This window comes from Squalius cephalus (genome assembly GCF_949319135.1).
Source record: "Squalius cephalus genome assembly, chromosome: 20".
Taxonomy (NCBI): Eukaryota; Metazoa; Chordata; class Actinopteri; order Cypriniformes; family Leuciscidae; genus Squalius; species Squalius cephalus.
Genome location: NC_137141.1, coordinates 25,145,254 through 25,166,866, shown reverse-complemented (window position 1 = coordinate 25,166,866; position 21,613 = coordinate 25,145,254).

Genomic DNA, 21,613 nt, shown 5'->3' with positions numbered 1-21,613 from the left:
GATAATGGCTTTGTAATGGGTGGATGTGAACGGCTGACTGGCAGGAAGATAGTTCTGTTGTTCTGATGGATGAGTCTCCTGGTGATGATAGAGGATTCTCTGGCACTGGAGGACAGTATCATACCTGCTTCAATGCTGAAACAAACCTTTTGTTTTCTTTATATTGTTAACAAATATTGAGTGATGTTGGCAGTACAGATGCTTCGGCGTGTTGTAGACAGCAGACAAGACAGCAATGCTATATGCAAATGATAAAATGCAACTACCAACATAATTATGCAGCCAAATTAGGCAGATACCAATGAGGACACATTGCGTAGCATAACCTTATCCTCGAAAAATTAACAAAACTATGGAAAAAGAATAAGACTTGGCCTACATAAAATATTTGGTAACTTTTGGCTGGTAGTGTTTATTAATCAGAATTTGATCATTTTGCAATGTATCATTAATCTGATTGCTGTAATCAAATCAAGGCAATTATTTTGGTTTAGAAATGACAGCTGGCATATACTGTGCTGTACCTGTATTAATCAGAATTTAATATTTATTTAATTTAATATAAACACCTTATTCAGAACATCCGCCATAACTGAACATTAATTTATGTCTGTGTATATTCAAACATGAACGCAAACATAAAACATTGTCACTGTTTCAGCGCATCAGTTTTTTCTAAAGACTACAATGAATAATATTCTGGTGGAATGTTTGAAATTATTTTTGAGGAGACTGAAGTTTGAGAGCTCAGTTTATTTCTCCCTTAGAATAGTCATAAATTGATGCTGTTATGACACTTGGTGGTTGAAATGACCTTTAGGTTTATCCCAAGCAACCTCTCAAATCTCCTCTCTTGCCATTCTACTCTCACTCCCTCCACTGCTTTACCCTTTCCTTCTCTGAATGCTAATAAGTAAACAGATCACACAGAGTCTTCCACGCTAGAGTCCTCTCTCTTTCAGACGGTAAAAACACAGGCTCCAATAAGTCTATTTGGACGCAGATGCTGTGTAATTGGATTTGTTATTAGTTGAACTGTCAGTAAATTAAAAATTGATCTTGGGGAACAGATCTACAAAAAAAAAAAGGGGGGAATAATGCCCACCCTGAAGCTCACAGTTTGATCGGGATTGGAAATAGCTAATGCTCAAAATGACTATTTTGAGTCCAGTACAAGTTAAGCTCAATCAACCACTTTTTGACATAAAATTCATTACCACAAAAAAAAATATTTCCACTTAAAAATAAAATAAAAAAAATAACAGTGAGGCATTTATAATAAAAAAGTGAATGGGGCCAATCTGTGATATCAGTGTTTCAGGATCCACAATAATTAAACAATATGCGCGCTAACTTGATTTTAGCGTGAATAAAATCGCTTACAAATCTGCTATGAATAGTCATTTTAAATTTACAACTCATGTCACCATGACAACATAATGCCTGAAACCACAAATGCACTGTAAAATGGTTATTTTAAAACTTTTTTTGACCAAAAAAAAAAGCATGAAAGTGCTTTAAAAATTATTAAATTTTTTTAAAACGTAAAAAAAAAAATTGTAACCTTTATCAACATTACTCCACAAGTGCTGTCGATTGAGCTTAACTTGAACCTGGAATATTCCTGCCAAACATTTTAAGCAGTCTGTCAGCATGAATAGACACAAACACATTGTTTCACTGGTGCCAGTAGGGTCACTGGTGGCAGTCACTATGTCTCCGACCTGTGTCAGTAAATTCATTACACCACATGTGCACAGATTACCTACTAATTAGCATCTTGCTTATCATCTGTCAACAAACCGTTAAAGGCCATTAAACTGCTTGTGGCCACTTAGCCATGAGGACGAGCCACATAATATATACAAGCCTCCAATCTCAGTTGCAATAGAGCTCTCGCTGTACCTTAAAATTTTATAACCTGTAAACTCTTTAGAGAAAATGACACTATGAGGGTTGACAGCACCAGCATGTTTTGTCATCTAATTAACCGCACAATGTTGTTCACCCGATAGACGAAAATTAGCATAATCTGCATAGCGTAATTAGGAATCACAAGTGTCTGCTGCCGCTAAACCCGCTGTATTGCTTCCTGGAAGGGTATGTACTGATGAGGCTGCTGTGATTTATGAGATCGCTAGACTTCAAAGACAGCTCTCTCCCATTCCCAAGACAGTGCAGATCAGCTGAGCGGACAAGGCTTTGCTAGGTCCTCCTGTGGCCTGGGTAGACAGGGTCTTCAGCGTTTCTGCTCCCAAGGGTTCTTCTCGTGGAACTAGTTATATCTAGAGTGCACCACATTGCCTCACAGCAAATAGGAGCATGGGAACCTGAAGATCTTCAGGCCGCCATTCTGGACTCAAGTATCAATGTAGTGACTTTATGTATGCTGGGTACAATTAATAATATAAGTTATCATCATTTCATACATCTGTTTTGTAACTATTTTAAGTGTAACCATAACCATAATTTGTCATTAAACCTTTTCAATTGCAACTAATGTACTAACTAGTTTTGATTTGGTATTGACTTTGAAGTGCTACATATTGCAATACAATATCGTCACTATCTATAGCAACGCTCTCCCACAAATATTAAGCTATTGTAACTGCACTTATTTCCGTCGTTGGTATAAGTGGCAGTGGGTGGTATAGACAAGAAATGTGCAGTTTTCTACCATCTTGCCAATAACGTTTCTTTAGTCATTCGGCAGTTCTTGCAGCTTGAACCACTGCAGGAATTCCACCCTTACAAGTGTGCTATTGTTATACTTCTTATAAAAAAATAATTTTGCTGTTATCTGATATGCTTCCCAAAATTATTTAAGTATAACAGCAAAGTATATTTATGTGTACTTAATCGTTTGATCGAGATGAAAGTTGAAAGTTTACATGAAAGTTTAATTATATTCTAAGTATAATTGTTGTGTTTACTCTTTTGATAGAGTAGCCTCTTAAATAATATATCTAGCTATTAAATTATCAGTATACCTATTAGCAGCGGGGTGCCTTCAGATAACCAGGGCTTCAGGTCACAGTATGCCCCTCTACACCAAATAAAACTGTTACTAGGCCATTAGCCACTTTAGAGAGTTCAATTTGTGCTCAAGTATGAATAAATTCAACCGGCATAACTTTAGAAACTTATTTTCCTTGTTCCTCTAGCTGAAAAGTCCAATCCAATTTTAAGCGAACATCACTCTCGATAGACATGTATTTTTTAGGACAGTTTTGAGAATGATTTAAGAATTTAAGTGTCAAGTTTGTCAGGGTTCTGTCACTTTGGTCTGTTTGTTCTTGGTTTGTTGACAGAGTGCTGACACTCCCATCTTGCCGTTGTAAGCGTGCGGTTAAAAAACTGTGTAAAAAAAACAGGCAGGATAAGGTAGCTACAAGTATTATGTGATTAATTGTTGAAATAATTCCAATATCATCCACTGGGGTTGTATGGGGTGGGGTAAATTAAGCTCCGATGGGAAGTGCTTAGGGAAGTTCACGAGTTTATGTCTAAAAGTGGAGTTAAACAAAGCATTTTACACTGATTTGACTTACTAAAGTATACTTAGAAAATATACTTGAACATTAAGTTTGTTTAACCTTGAAGTATTCTTTTTTTTAAGAGGAATCCTTAATTATATTATTAAGGTAACTTTCTAAATGCCATCTGTTGACCACAACAATCTCACATTAAATGCAAATGTAAATGCTAACACCTAAATGTAAATTCTAGCATAAGTGTCAGTTGTAATATTGTGCACTCTCCGCATTTTGCAGATGTTTTGCAGTCATTACTTGAAGGACAATGGTGATGTTGACGAGGAAATTCCACCTAATTTGTAGGGTGTATTCAACCCATTCACTGCTCTGTTTCATGGAATGTTAAAAAAAATGCTGAAAATCTTGGCTCAGCTGGAATGAATCACTGTAGGCAGCTGAGAATTAGTTCCGTTTTTTTTTTTCTTTCTCTCTATTCCAGTCCAGGAAAAGCTCCCCAGATCCTAGTCTTATTTATTAGAGTAAAAACTGTGTAACTTATATCAAATCAGGACGGACTGCTGACAACATATTAAGATCCACAATGAAATATTCTAGTTTTTGAGTAAGCTATACCTCTGGATAGGTTCCTTTTAGACTAATGAGAGTGAAGCGATTAAGGTGAAAGGGATTTCTCAACCTTTATCTTGTAAATGTAATTATATACTGTAGTAGCTTTATTAGGGGTCATTAACATATTTATGTTAATTTGTAAAATGCATGTGTGCAAAGGCACCATGAACAGTTTTAAGGACCATACGCAAGACATAATTATGGACCTAATTCAACAATCCACACCATTTAAAAAAAATCCCTTTAAAGGTTGATCAAGGCTATGATGAGATATTTATCATAATGTTTTAACATAATGAAAACTATTTTGAACAATTTTCAGTTTTCAAGACTTAAAGTAGTTTCCTTATTTGAAGAATTAGGGACGATACCAATCATGATATGTCATGGACAATTCCGATTGCCGATGTTCTTCAAGCAAATGGGATAATTCCGATACCAGTTGCCTTTTTTTTTTAGCAAATTTATTTGTTCTTTATTTGTTCTATTACAGGCGAAACTGGACTTAAACAAAAAATCTGTATCCATTTGAATTTAGAGGCAACATCTAAGTTATGTATGTAACCCCGGTTCCTTGAGAAGGGGAAGAGTCACCAACTGAGTATAAAAGGGCCCCTAGAGAAGGCGTCATCAGGTTCAAAAGTCTGAAGGAAGAGGTACGGGCATGTCAGAAGTTTGGCAACGCGATGCAGCTTCTCATTCCCCTTCTTAGGGTAACCTAGATGTTCCCCTTTGAAGTGAAACTCTACACTGCATTGTCAGTTGACGCTATGGGAACGACAATACACACTGTGCCATACTGATCAAATGCCTGCCCACTGTGCTGTGAATTCCCTAGTGAACTAAGCCATAGCCAGAACAATTTTTTTTCATTCAATGCACCTAGTGAACAAGAGCTTTAGAGACGGTGGTCTGAGGTCCACAGCTCAATTCTCTTAATATTTCCTGTATAACTATACCAGGGCAGAGCTAATTAGGGAGGCCGAAGTTCCTGCGCTGCTCTCTCGACCATCCGAACCCTTGGCCTTGCTCTAAGGGGCAACCTCTCCAAAGGAAGTGCAAAAATGTTAGCATCTCATCCTAAGGACTGGGGAGAGGCCTCAGGAGAGAGCTATATGCTCCCTCAACTGCCGTTCAATCTAAGGAAAAAAAACACAAAGTGCTTTCAGGAAGTCTGGTGTGAATTGGGCACTCTCACCAACCATCAGCAAATGAGGTGTCGACCCTACCGACAGCCAATCTCCACCATCCAGCAGGAGCTGCAGAGAAAGAGGGGCACCTATGGCTAAGACCCATCCCTTTCGCCAATTGCTCCACTACCGAAAGACTTGCTAGAAGTGTGTTACTCTTATCCTTCCCTCAGGATGGTCCTGCTCTGGTAGTGCTTGGAGACTTCAAAATCCACCTTAAAAAAACCTCAGACTGCTGACTTCCACACTCTGCTTGCCTCATTTGACCTCAAACGAGTGTCTACTGTGGCTAAAATCAGGTAACTAACTGGACATTATTTACTCACACTACTGCTCCACTGATCATTCGCTGGTTACTGCACTGCACACTTCACTTCCTTCTTAACCTCAACCTGGCTCCTGTCCTGACACAATACACAATCCTCCACTAGCCACCTTTTGGTGTAACCTATGCTCACTCTCATCCTCTCATTCTCAGGGAAGCAGAGTGTAAATTAAAAGATCCCACTGACCTTAGTTTGTACCTGTCCCTCCTCTCTTCCTTCTCTGCAAACAACATTCTACTAGGGCTGGGCGATATGGCCTAAAAATAAAATCTCCGATTTTATTTTTTTTAATTCGATTTACGATTTTTTCCCGATTTCCCCCCCTACTTATTAAGGAAAGCAATAAGTACAAACGGCAGACAACTTAAAGCAAATTTTAGCTGTATTTAAATTTAAAGCAATACAGTTAGCTGTTTTTTAGCTAAGGTTTGTTGGTCACTGCGGTTTTGTTTGTCTCGGAGAGACTGGCATTTTTCATATTCGGCTGGATGCAGGGCTCGAAATTGACTTTTTTACTTGGTAGCACTGGTGCTCCCAACTTCAAAAAGTTAGGAGCACCCACCAAAAATTAAGGAGCACCACAACTACAAATTATATATGAACAGATTTCATTTCACTGGGGCTTTACAGACACATCCTGTGGCCAAGATTTGAAATTTAGTCCTCTGGCTCTATATCATCTCAACCCGATGATAATGGCACATGATTTGTCATTTGCATTATGTCATGTTAATCGCAATTCCGTTCTTTTTCCATGAGCTGCAACATAGGTTTAAATTTAGTGAAGGCAAGCTCTTCTTTGGCGATGGTGTATGCGGTGTTATATTTGACGTATAATTAGCTCTGCCAGTAGAGCGAAACGACCAGCAGCATCCTGACCATTAACAGCCTTAATAATCGAACCTGATGAACCTGATTTGTTTGCCACACACCTGTCCCTGCATTTTTTGCTTGGCACTTTATTGCTATTAATATGCTGTATTAATCTTTGTTAATCTTAGTTAATAAAATACAGCTGTTTATTATTCGTTCATGTTACTTCACAGTGCATTAACTATGTTAACAAATAAAAGAAAGAAAAAACACTTCAATAGCATAATGTAGGCTATTAGTAGCCTAGCCTAAATGTTGAAATTAACATTAACAATGGTTAACAAATTAACAAAGTACAGTTTATTAATAGTACATGTTAACTAATGTAGTTAACTAGAATTTAATAAATGGAATATTATTGTAAAGTGTTACCGATTTGTTATACACCGATTCAGACGTCTCGTGAGTTCAGTGTTGGACAGATCAGTTGTTTTAACCATTTATTCAAGTGAATCGGTTCAAATGAGTCATTAGTTTGCGAATCGGACATGTCGGTTGCCAACCGCCAATAAACACCAAATAAAAAGATGAAGAATCGGACGTGTCATGTGGACGTGTAGGGTAGCCTAAGGCACGCGTTGTGTGATCCCGGCAGTTTAATTTTTAGCACAATTCACACTCCGCTGTAATTCAGGAGAAAATCTCCGAATGCTTCACGTGAAACTTCGGTCTTCCGCCCTTTTTCTATCGTGTCAATTGATTTTGATTAATATGTGCGAGGGAGGGAGAGAGAGCAAGATAGCGCTCGTGTTGTTTGAAGACGTGAAAGTGCGCGCGCGCGACCGGGGCTCTCTCTCGTGCTTATATATCAGCGCACATAAGGTACACACTGTGAAGTAGTTTGCAAACGTTTTGTTTTAGAGAAATTAAAACAGGTCGCACCACAACCATTATTTGCACTCGCACAAATGCTCCCAAATATACTTTTAGGTCGCACAGATTAAATTTCAGGAGCATATGCGACCAAAATGATCATTACACAAAAACTCGATTTACTTTTTTTTTTAATCGCCCGCAACAAAAAAATCGAATTAATTCATTCAATCGATTTTTCGCCCAGGCCTACATTCTACCTCAGCAAAATTAACAATTCTTCTGATTCTCGCACACTTTCAAAACATTTTCCTTTCTCCTTTATCCTCCACCCCCCTCCTACCTCAACTCTAACAGCTGAAGACTTTGCCACATTCTTCATAAAAAAACAACAAGCAGCAGCCAATTCTCCACACTACAAACTGACAAACACCTTAACAGCAAACGCACACACACACACACACACACGCGCGCTTTCTCTCCTGCTTCTCTCCACTCTCGCAGGCAGAAGTCTCCAAAGCTATCAAATGCTTCAAGCCATTTTTACAGATGTACTTGCACTCACTCACATTATCAACACCTCTCCACACTGGTATCTTTCCCACAACATTTAAGCAGGCTCTGATAAGTCCACTGCTTAAGAAACCAACTCTAAACACCGCACTTTTAGAAAATTACAGACTGGTACCCCTCCTTCCATTCATTGCTAAGACACTTGAGCGAGTAGTGTTCAACCAAGTCTTAAGCTTTGTCACACAGAACAACCTACTGCACAACAACCAGTCTGGCTTCAAAAGCGGCCACTCAATCAAAACTCCCTTGCTCTCAGTTATTGAAGCTCTGAGACTGGCAAGAGCAGCTTCCAAATCATCAAAACTCATCTTGCTGGATCTGTCTTCTGCTTCTGACACGGTTAACCACCAGATCCTTCTGTCAACCCTCATGTCAATAGGCATCACAGGAAACACACTCCAATGGTTCAAGTCTTACCTTTCAGGTAGGTCCTTTGGGGTGTCTTGGAGGGGTGAGGGGGGTCTAAGTCGCAACATCTAGCTACTGGGGGGCCTCAGGGCTCAGTGCTTAGACCACTTCTCTTCTACATCTACATGACATCACTAGGATCTGTCATTCAGAAACATGGCTTTTCCTATTTCTGCTATGCTGATTACACACAACTCTACCTCTCATTCCAGCCATATGATCTGACGGTTGCTGCCCGAATCTCAGCCTGCCTAACAGACATTTTGGACTGGATGAAGGACCACCACCTTCAACTCAACCTTCCAAAGACAGAACTGCTTGTGATCTTGGCCAACTCAACACTTCAACTTCTCCATTCAGCTAGGCTCATCATCCATAACTCCTTCCAGGACAGCCAGGAACCTTGGAATTATGATTGATGATCATTTACTTCACATACCACATTGCTAGAATGGCTCAGTCCTGCAGGTTTGCCTTACACAACATTAGCAAGATCAGGCCCTTCCTATTTGACCATGATACACATCCCCTTGTTCAAGCTCTTGCTCTATCCATGCTGGACTATTGTAATGCTCTATTTCCCTTCCAGCATGTACTGTCAAACCTCTGCAACTGATCCAAAATGCAGCAGCGAAAGTGGCCTTTAACAAGCCAAAGAGAGCGCACGTCACTCCTCTCTTCATTAATTTTCTCTGTTTGCCTGTAACAGCTCGTATCTAATTTAAGGCACTGATGCTTGCTTACAGAATGACCACTGGCTCTACACCCCCATACCTCAACTCACTTCTTCAGATTTATGTGCCCTCCAGAAGCTTCCATTCTGCTAGTGAACGGCGCCTTGTGGTGCCATCTCAAAGAGGCACAAAATCACTTTCTTGGACCTACTGGTGAAATGACCTGCCTAACTCAACCAGAACATGTTTTCCAAAAAATGGCTAAAGACGTATCTTTTTCATCAACACTTGACCCATTAATACTAACTCTTACTATTCTATTATGTCAATTTTATCAATTCTTTTTCTATTTCTATTTTTCTAATAAAAAAAAAACCTTGCTATGTGTACTGTGCTAAACTAAATGGGACTTGTCACAGCACTTACATAGCACTTACATATTGTTTATATGTTTTTGATTGCTTCTATTGTTCTATTCATTTTTAAGTAGCTTTGGATGCTAAATTATTAAATGTAAATAAAAACCCCACACCCAACTGAATATATTTATTTTTCTTCTAATATTTTAAGCATCGTGAACAGGGCTTTCCTCACCTCTTTGCATCCATCTTCAGTGTGTCTCTGTTCTGTGTTAACGTCCTGTTTACATAATTCATAGTATGTCCACACAAATGACATTTTAGGAAATTACTGCAATGCAGTTTATGTGCATGTTCGGAACAGAGACTGGCCAAAATGAACCATAAAAACGACTGATAGACGGTCAACCCGGTGCATCATCTATATGTGTGTGCATGTACAGTGTGTGTGTGCATGTACAGTATGTGTGTGTCTCCAGGTAAGGTCTCTTGGTCTCATCAGGACCGAGGGAGAGCAGCTGGGTTATGCTATAATAGATCCGATAGAGTAGACCTATAGTAGATACACCCGGCTCATACTTTATTTACCTTCCATTATATGACCCACTCAACCAGGAGACCAAGCAGATGGCGCTTCCCACAACCTGTGCTTACCGCTCTGAGAGTTTCATCTGAGAGAAAAAGAATCAAATAGCCCTGGAGATGAAAAGAGAATAAAGAGAGAAAGGAACATTTTACAGTAATAGAGGAAATCTCGCTCTGATAGTTTTGTATGGAAGGAGTAGTGTGTATGTCTATGAATGTCCCTAGGCCTAGGTTGTAATAATTTAAATACAGAGTAGTTAGTATAACCCCAGTATGTGTAATTTTAACAATGTAACATTATGATGTTTATTTTCCCTTGTGTTTTCATAATATTTGTGTATCCTTTTCGATGTTGTTCTTTTGAGTTTCAGATCACCGCTGATTTTCTGCTGCCACCTGCCAGCGGTAATTGGGTGATCAGCGGGCAGTCCTCTTAAAACGCCTCTTTCTCTCATCAGAAGGAGACTGTTGCAACTACGGGTCGGTCGCATTGGTCAAGATTCCTGCCAGCCACCAGACCAAAATGTTCGCTTATATTTCTTTTGCTTGTTTGTTTAATTTAGAATGTGGTATTACTGTAGGAGAGACCTGCCCTTTTGAATGAAACTCATTTATTTTATGTTTTTGCTAAGTGTAGTTAGGTAAGGTTTATTGTAATTCTTTTTCTTTTCTTTGTGTTAGGTTATTTACATTGTTGTTTAATTTTGTTAGATTGGGTTTTGTTTGTTATTTTGGGCCTTGGGTCTCTCTGACGAAAAATATCACCTTATTGATTTATTTCTTTATTTTTGTTAAACGAATCCTACTTTATTATTTCAGTGTGTTTGGGCCGTTGATCCCTCTAATGAATCCTACTGATTTGCTACTTATTTCTGTGATTTACAATACATTTATATTATAATTTATTGTTTTCCTTGGTCCTTTTGGTCTGACGGCCTGCTGGAAGCCTTTTGTTCTTTTCTTTTATTTATGGCATCTTACCCCTAGCAGACATATAATAACAAGAAAAGGTAAACTTTGAATGCATGGCAGGCTTGTTTATAAGAAATAAAAAAGAGAACTCTTGAAGGTTGATGGTAATGGGCTTTATAGATAAACATGAATCAGGGTAGAAGAACACTTAATTTCCCAGAATACCATTATGTTTTTTTTTTCCAAATGCAATTCTACTTGTGTTGGATGAGGTCAATTCATTTCAAAATCCAAAGTATTTTTAGTATGAGCTGAGCTCAGGTTGTGAAAACGTTTCTGAGGACAGCGAAATAGCATAACATCAGTAAATAAGCCACTCAAAAGCCACGCAGATACAGATGAGAGGAGAGCAGGCGGTAACAGGTTAGGCCATCATATCCAGTTCATTGCAAATACTATACAGCTATTAGCGGGAAAATGTTCGCCAATCTCAGAATTGGGTTTTCCACAGCCTCTTTCCTCAATCTATATTGCTTTCTTGCGATCTCATCTTTCCCTGCCCTCTTCATCACTCTCTCCTCTCACAGTCAGAATCCACTCTATGTTTCTTCATCTATATCTCACACATGGCTATCCACCTTCTTCACTGCAACATTCAATCTTTCGAGAATCCAAAAAAAAAAAAAAAAAAAAAAAAAAAACGATATCGCTGCGGAAACCTAAAAGCCTCATTGAGAGAACAGAGAGCTATGATGTTTTCCTCATGTTCCTGCTTTGACCTCCCTCTGAGGATTGCAGGCTGCTTGTGTTAAATGATGTGTTTGCAGGCCTGCTTGGCCTCTTTTAAAGCTCATACTCTCTCTCTCTCTCTCTCTCTCTCAGTGCATGTTGGAGTGAGAGCGTGTTTCTAATAGTGCACTGTTCTTTATACTTTCTTTTGTGTTTTTTCTTTTCTATTTCTTGATTCTTATAGTTTATTGTTTGTAAAGATTAATTTAGGGTTCCAGTCAGTAGGCCTTGCGTGCCGTGCTTTGCACGGAAGTGGAACGCCATTATCCCTCCGCTATGGTTTCAGGTGCGTGCCAGAGGCGAGTGCTACAGTTGAAGATGTTTTAATAGCGGTTGGTGAGCAGTTAGGCTATGAAAATATTGTCTCGGCTTTGGAGGATGAATAAAGCCATAGTAGGAGTTGTTTTTCTTAAAACAGAAGCATTGGTCAACAAGGTTATTGAGAACGGTTTGTGGGTGAAAGAAATGTTCGTTAATAACCTACCACTCAGCTGTTTGCTCCGGATACTAAAGTAATCATTTCAAACGTCCATCCGTTAATTGAAAATGAGATCATTGTGAGAGAACTTGCAAGATTCGGAAAAATGGTAAGCGCGGTTAAAACGGTTGCTAGGATGTAAAAACCCTGCGCTTAAACATGTGACGTCTTTTAGGAGACAAGTGTTCATGTTTTTGAGTTCTCCGGATAAATTACTGGATGTATCGTTTAGACTGAAAGATGGCGATAGTTCGTATCGGATATTTGCAAGTAGGAGAGTTTGCGATGTTTTGAATGTGGGGAGTTCGGACATAAAAGACTCTCGTGCCCTCAAAAGAAAACTTATTATGCAGAATCAAAGATTAGTGTTGAGACGGATGAATCATCGGTGCGCAAAGATGTGGAGTTGAAGCAGAAACAAGGAGAGGAAAAGTCAGGCTTGGACGGAGCTTCGGTGGCTAAGACAAGTAAGTTAAGGACAATGGATTGGAGGTGAGTGAGAGCGTTGTGAGTAACTTAAACCATGTTGATAATAAAAAGCCGAGTTGTAGTAATGTAAATGGCACTGCAGCAGTTGTAGAAGAACAACTTGTAGTTGATCGTGTAGGCCTACACGTCAGTAGTGTGCAGTGTGCGAGCATCGAGGAGGAGGATGATGTTGTTGCCTCTGATATCATGACGTATAGTCAGGAATCTCAGGATGATATGAAGGATGACGAGAGTTTGTCGGATTTGTCACAACTCTATAAAGCTGATGATGATTTGTATTCTGTAGAACAGATATGCTTTTTTTGGACGAGACTAAAGGGAGAAAGGTAGATAGGAGATTTTTTCCCTGATAAGTAAAAGTGTTCGTCGCTTCTGTATAGTGGTAGGCTACGTAAAACGTACAACCATACTGTGTTATCGCAGCAGAAACGGCACAGACTTAAGTATATAACGATGATAAGACAGGGTAAAAGGATTGAGAATGAAAGAAGGGTTCGAGGAAAAACTAAATGAACACTATGGCTTGTATGTATATGTGTGTATTTTTCCTTTTCTTCTGCTGTTCTTTGTACCCTTTCTATCTCATGGAGTATTTTAGAATAGGTTCTCTAAATGTGAATGGTCTGAGAGATAAGAAAAAGCAGGCTTTAGTGTCAGAATATGTTAATATTAAGAATATTGCAGTAGGTTTTCTTCAAGAAACCCATAGTAATATAAGCAATGAGTCTGAATGGGGATTGTGGTGGAAGGGAGAATATGTTTTAAGTCATGGCTGTAATGTAAGCGCAGGAGTTGCGATCATGTTTAACTCTAGGCTACTTTAAAAGCAAAAATCCTATCTAGATGACATAGAACCTGGAAAATTACTTTAAGAGCCGAAATAAATAATTTTCATTTTCTTTTTGTTAATATGTATGCCCCTAATTGTGGAACTGAAAGAGTTCTTTTATTTGAGAAATTGGGTCATGTTTTAAAAGATCTTAATTCCGGAGATATAATTATAATGGCAGGAGACTGGAATTGCACTTTGAATTTCAATATAGATAGAAATGCTGAAGAACCTCACCATAAATCAGCACTTGTTTTATCCGATGTGGTTAAAAGCTTAAATCTGGAAGATATTTGGAGAATAAAAAATCCATTGCTTAAACAATACACTTGGGTAAAAGTGACAGATGGTAGAGTTCATGCTGCTAGATTGGATAGATTTTATATTACATATGATTCAAGAAACAGAGTGGGTAATATTAATGTAATTCCAAATATAATTTCAGATCACAAAATGATAACAATGGATTTTGTCATTTTAAATGAAAATAAAAAGGAGTCTGTATTGGTATTTTAATATTAAGCTTTTGCAAGACAATGTTGTTTGTGTGAATTTTAAATTGTTTTGGGAAACATGGCAAATGCAAAAGGGAAATTATGATGATATAAAACAATGGTGGTATATTGGAAAAGTGCAAATTAGAGTTTTCTGTAAACAATATTCTTCATATTCAAAAAGGACATTAAAGACCAGGAGACAGGACTTGGAAAATGAGATCTCTGATATTGATGAGAAAATGATGGCAAGGAGTGGACTGCATTTGGAAACTGCTCTTTCAAAGAAAACTTCAGTTAAATTCTCTATGGTATGATTAAGTGAAAGGTGCCCTTGTTAGGGCACGTTTTATCCAAAATTAAGACAAAATTCTTTTTCGATTTAGAACGAAAGACTAATCAAAGAAATTTGATGGTGGGTTTAAAAAAATGATGAAGGTGTTGTTACCCATGACTCTCATCAAATGAGAAGAATTGCTGTTGATTTTTATTCTGACTTATACACAGCCAATGTCACAGATCCTGAATGTAAAGAAGAATTATTTTCATGTCTTAAGAAGTTGATGCCTGAGCAGCAGGAGGTTATTGATTTACCAATTACTTTTCAAGAAGTGACAAAATCTGTAAAAGATCTTGCATCAGAGAAGGCTCCTGCTCCTAGATGGTCTTCCATCTGAATTTTATAAATGTTTCTGGCAAAATAAGGATTATTTTGAAATGCTTTTAAATTCAATGCAGAGTTGGTGTATGGATTATTAAAATAATTCAAAATGTATTGCCAGTAGACTAAATAATTATATGAGTATTAATCATGAAAGAACAATCATATTGTGTAAAGGGGCGATGTAATAAGAGATATAATAGATTATGCAATGTATAATGATAATGATTTAGGGTTGATATCTCTTGATCAAGAGAAAGCGTTTGATAGAGTGGACCACGCTTATTTGTTTGATTTACTGAAGGCTTTTGGTTTTGGAGATGGTTTTATTTCATGGGTTAATTTATTGTACAATGAAGCTGAATGTATGGTCAAAATAGCTGGAGGTTTAAGTGTTCCTATTAAAGTACAAAGGGGAATAAGGCAAGGATGTCCTCTTTCAGGACAAATTTATAGCCTTGCAATTGAACCCCTATTGTGCAAATTAAGAGAGCAGTTGACTGGTTTATATATTGAGGGGTCAAGTTTTTCAAATGATGTGAAATGATCCGCCTATGCCGATGTAACTGTAATAATTAGGAACAGTAATGATATTAAAGTGGTTTTAGAAAATCTTAAATGTTATGGAAGAGCATCATCAGCGAAAAATAAATTGGACAAAAAGTGAGGCATTATGGTGTGGTTCAGAGAGGTCAAATGTCCCACAGCTGCCTAATAATATAATATGGAAACGAGATGGATTCAAGTTTTTAGGAGTGTTTTTAGATTCTGAGATATACAAGAAAAAAAAACTGGGAAGGACTATTGGAAAAAGTATGTCTCCGGTTATTTAACTGGAAATGGCTAATTCCCCAGCTGTCCTAGAGGGGAAGGGTCTTAATAGTCAATAATCTTGTTGCTTCATCGTTGTGGCACAAAATGACTGTATTGGACCCCCCTGCTGCTGTCATTAAGGACATTCAGAGATGTCTTGTTGACGTCTTTTGGACAGGTCAGCATTGGTTGAGACCTGCTGTACTTTACCTGCCTCTTCATGAAGGAGGGCAAGGTCTAACTGACATAGCATGCAGGATTGCTGCTTTTAGGCTACAAGCTACCCAGAGACTTTTGTATGGGAAAGATGTCAGTTGGGCTGATGTGGCTTGTGATCTCTTAAGGAGAGGAGGATGACTGGGACTAGACCGCCAATTGTTTTTAATGAATTTGAAGGATGTGGCACTAGTTGAATTAGCTCCTTTTTATAAGATGGTTCTAAAATCATGGAATGTCTTAAGAATTGTTCGACAACAGGGAATTGTAAGTGGATCATGGATTAAAGAGGAACCTCTTCTTTACAATCCTGCAATACCTGTGAAAATCTTGAACTCTCATTCAATGCAGGCAGGTTTATAAAAGTGAGTTTTAAAACTCCAGAACTTAATTTGTTCTGTGATACTGGAAAGCGAGCACTGTATCATACTTGTGTAAAAGTAATGCATTTTGAATCGTTAAAATCTGTTTCAGACTCTAAATGGCAAGAAATAGAGGGATTTGATTTATCCCCTAAAGGTAGCTGGAGGACTTTATATAAACGTCCTATTGATAAGAGAACTGGTGACCTCCAATGGCGGATAATACATGGAGTAATAACTACCAATAGACATAGGGCACATATCGATCCTACAGTAAAGGATGAATGGCCATTTTGTTTTGAGTCTGAAGATGTGCATCACTTATTCTTGCAGTGTGAAAGATTAAAGCCAATGTTTTTATTGTTGGAAGAATGGAGTAAAGGGGAGGGGGCGTGCACCTGAGACCCGTAGTGACGGATTAATTGACAGCTGCTGTCAGACTCTAAAATGGAGAGTGACTGGAGTGACGCAAGTAGCTTTGCAACAGAGCTGTCATTTGAAGTCGAGGACTTTTCTCCCCCACCTTCACCTGAAGTGGAGGAGGGTGAATTGTTTGTGGACACAGGGCCAGAGCCATATCAATTCGAGCCACTGACTCAAACTGCGGTCTTAACTCCTGCATCGCGATCGGCATCCGACAATTCTAGCGAAGCAGCCGCGCAAGGGAGAATGGGGCCAGTGTCTGAATGAAAATAAATACTTCCTCACAGGGTCGCAAGACGACGTAAAGTAGCCTACATGCATCTGATGATTTATATCGAGTTGATGTCAACAGCGCGCTGTAGGCATATTCATATTTTGCCGCTATGTGAAAAAATCCAGCAAAATGCGCCGACGCGTTTGTCGACCCCAGAGGATTAACTTTAGCCTAACCATAAATTGTGATTAAAATATATATGATCACTCACATCAAGACGCCGCTGCGGTGGTGGAGTCCATGCAGGAGGAGCAGCGTTTGGCACTGCGTCGCTTTTCAGCGCGAGCTGTGTGGAGAAGCCCATTTCTACTCTATGCTGATTGTTTTCAATACTCGCAATTCCAACTCCTGACTCGCTACAGTGGTTTTGACGAAACAAGATGGTTTTTATACCGCCAAGGGCGTGGTGAGCTCGTACCAAGGGCGTGGTGAGCTTTAACGTCACATAGTACCGCAAACATACAATAGGAAAATTCATCTGCAGTAGCCACCATTCAACCTGAAGAGGGCAGCACTCAGACGTTTTTACACCATATATTGTAGAATTAAAACACTTTATAACCATGTGTCAAAAAAGTTACTCGAATCAATGAATAAGGCCCCATTCTTACAGATCATTAACTAAAAAAAAGTTGGTTTAGGGTTTAGTTACCCTTTAAGAGGTCTGATATATTCACGGCTTACTGCTGAGTATGCATATTATAAAATTGCTGGAGATCTTGATACTTTCAATCTTACTTGGGCTCTGAATGATGTTCTATGTAATTCAGAAGGTGGAATGTATGAGGTAGCCTTTTTTCTGTGTATGTAATGTATTTTTTGTGTTTGTTGTTTTTGTTTTTTTACAGAGTGTATTTTACATGTATATCTATGTGTTTTGTATATTGATATTTTAATTAAGTGGCAAGAAAATGTTAAATTAAAGAATGACCAAAAGTCAAAGTCTCTCTCTCTCTCTCTCTCTCTCTCTCTCTCTCTCTCTCTCTCTCTCTCTCTCTCTCTCTCTCAAGGATTTAAATTTGAACAATAAATGGATTCATTATTGGTTTACACTTTAAGTAACGTTGAACCTACATGTCAACTAATTATCTTTAATTTGCAACTACATGTCAACTAACTATAATTGGAGTATTAGACTGTTAGGTTAGGTTTTTTGTAGAAATATCAATGCCTTCCCCTAGGCAGACCTGTCGACAGGCCACCCGGTTTGGTTTAGGAAGGACGCAGAAAGGCACAGGCCGGCACATGTTTTTTGAAAGGATTGATAGGCATCCCTCCCTTTCTAATTATCCTATTAGCCAAAATCCCCTACATCTCCAACTTTTATCCTTACTCTACTTTTTTATAAAGGGTTGAAACATTTTCAACGCAGAATTTATCCATCATCCCATTACCAAAATAACATATAATATTCTTACTTTATGTAACACTAATAAATATTATGGTCACATTTTTCAGATCATATTTTTGCTATATTTCTAAGCCAATAATCAAATTTGTGACACTGACCATGTGAATGTCACAATCTTGTCTTGTTTAGTTTAATTGTTTCATTTTCATGGTTTTCCCTGTTCCTGTCTGCCAGGACTTCTTCTTTCTAGTTTGTTGCTATTGTTTCTAATTGAGTTACACACCCGTTTCTTGTTCTGTCGATCAGTCCTTCTGTGTATTTAAGCCCTCAGGCCTTTCTGTTCATTGTTCGGTGTTGTCAGTGTTAAAGTGTGGTGTGTTTCTCGTACTCCTTGTGTTTAATAAAAGTCTCTTTATTTGTGCATTCTGTATCACGCATCATCTTCATTAGGCTCACTGCATGCAACCATGACAGTGAACTTTGTACTTTTTTTGTTTAAAAAAAAATCACAAAAGACTTCCAAGATACCTTGTAACCTATATTATACCACATTTCAAAACTTCACTTCAGTGCATTTCTAACGGCATCAGTGTAGAGAATAATGGAAATCTGAACAATTGAAAATGCTTTCTAATTGAAATGAATTCCTTTGCACAATTCATTCATCTGAAAAACATTTATAATCCAAGATGAACTCAGTTCTGTTGACAGCTGACTTCAAACGCACATTTGTGCCAATAATTTCAAGAACTCAATCATTCAAGAACATTTAGTACCTCTTTGAATAAATAAGTGTGCAGTTTGGATTTGGAAAAGCTCTTATGTTGGAATGCCAGTCGAGAATGAAACTTGCCTTTTCTATTTTACTGGACAAATAGGATTACTTTCGGCATTATACATGGAGTTTGTTCGCTCAATATCCACTTCATTCAGGTGGTAAAAGTACCGTCAATATGTCTCGAAATAAAGGTGTTAGCTGCTGCATTTTTTAAACTCTCATTTCACTTTTTGAAGTCGTTAAATGAAATCAATGACATAAATTGTTAAGTGCTGTGATATGAGTATGTGTCGTATGATGGTGTGTGTGTGTGTCTGAGCACTGTGCTGGTCTGCGCTGATAGTTCCACTCTGCTGCCTTCAGCTCTCACAGGCCAAAGCTGCAGCTCTGCTGTTATGCTGAGATCTACTACAGAAGAGCTCAGCCAACATAATGCAGTTATCACAGCAGTCTGAAAGCCCAGGAAAACAAATCGGTCTCCAGGTACGAATCTGTCTTCCTCACTGCGCTGTTGTTTGAAGACTTTGATCTCCTTGCATGGGATCGCTCGATATCCGTTTTCATGATTCTTCATGATGTCTCTGAAGTACTTGTAAAGCATCAACACATGCATTGGTTATTCTTTCTTTATTTTACAGGATTAGGTTGAAATCTTCATAAATCCTTAATCTGTAATGGCAAATATGCAAATGTCAGACATTTATAATATACTGTATAAAAACAATTGCTGAATGTTCCAAGAGAAATCCAGGCACCCGTATACTCATAAATCGCAGGATTTTGTTATTGTTTCCTAGAATTTGGTTACTGTTGCTCGCTCAGACAAGCTTTAGAATGTCCCATAGAAATTAAGACATTTCTGAACAGCACGAATTTCAGAAAAGGTTCTTATAAAGTGGTCAAGTTTGATTGGATTTTTTTAGGTTGGTTGGAATGAAGACTCTTATACATCTCTATCTATCTATCTATCTATCTCTATCTCTATCTCTCTCTCTCTCTCTCTCTCTCTCTCTCTCATATATATATATATATATATATATATATATATATATATATATATATATATATATATATATATATATATATATCATTTATCTAAATGATAAATAAATCTACATTTATTTAATGTGTGTAACTTTAAGAGATTAATTTATCATGGAGAATATGTACTGTATGTCCCTCTTGATGTTATAATGTACATGTTTATTTGGACATGAGGCTCAAGATTTCATTTAAAATTTTGTATAAAGCTATCTAAACACATGGAACGTATTGTACATGCTCTAACTGAATGTGGAAATACAGAAATATCCATAACATTTTTTGTCAAAATATATAATTCAGATCAACAATAAAACGGACAGTGTCATCTCAAAACACAAAACACTGTCACGATCCCTGTACTGTCTTGTGTTTTGTAGGACTTTTATGTTGAAGTATATTCTTAGTTCCCCATTGTTTCTGTGTTCACTTCCTGTGTTTGGTTCCTGTTTTGCCTTGTACCTTGTTTGTCACCATAGTTACCCTTATTATTTCCCATGACATCAATCATCAACACCTGTCCCTCATCAGCCCCTTGTTAACCAGTCTATTTAAAACTCTGTGCCAGTTGCACCAGCTGTGCGTAAGTTACAACTTAGCCTAGTTTTGACGTAAATGGACACTAAGTTACGACTTACGCACTTCTAAATATTTTTGCGTTGCACCATTAAACTTAGTTAAAGCGTAACTCTACGTATGAACTAAATATTTACGGCAGCCTCCGATCAGGAGTAACGGTTGGAATAAAATATCAGACAGACTGAACTGCATCAATAAGCTCTTTTTTTACCGGACAGACTTCAATTCTGTAGACATATATGATAATGCTGACATTTACACTCGCTTACATTTTAAGAGAGAACATTATGTGAAAAGTTTACCTTGTTAGCGGCTCTTTAACACGAACAGCATGACGCTGTGTGCATCAGTCCATGTTGTGCATGTCAAATATCAGTCATAATCAATAAACGAAATTTCTTATGTTTTTTGTACCAATATTTATTGATCCTTATTAATTTCATTTCAAATACAGTTTGTGAATGTTATTTACATATAAAAACACTTATGCTATTCATGATCAAGTATCGTATTTAATGGAAACTTATTTTTACCGTTAGTAACGTGAGGCAAAAGAATGAAGGATAAACTGAAATTCACGGCATTTCAACACAACTTCTGCTCAAGTATTTGAAGGCTGCTATTGGATCATCGTCATATAATGCGACTATACGCATTACTTTACGGAGAGCTTACGACCTACTAGCTACGTTATGCCTTACGAACAGATGGCGCAACGGAATAAAGTACAGAGTTAGTTACAAACTAGCTAGTAGTTACTAAGCCTCTAGTGTGGACTTAACTTTCCAATTTAAGAAAGAACTTACGAACGGCTGGTGCAACCCTACCCAGATGTTGTTTGTCGGTCATTGTTCCCGTTTGTGAATTCCGGTCGTTGTTCCCCTGCTTTGTGGATGTTTCCCTTGTTTTTGGATTATCTTGCGTTTATCGTTGTCTATATTAAACTTGTGTTTGCATATGGATTCTCTCTCTCTCCGCTTCGTCCCTGCCTATACGTTACATACACACACACACACACACTTTTTGAATGCATTATTTAGCATATTAAAAATGTCTTAGCTGCTGACTGGTCTGGCAGATTGTCCTCCTTAGTGTTTTATAAGATGCCAGAATAGGGCTGGAAATTTTTAATTACGGACTGGCGCTCTGGCTAATGGAACAGTGCGTCCCTGCTCCCACACTGACAGGAGATGTCAAATAATGTCACGTACTGTGTG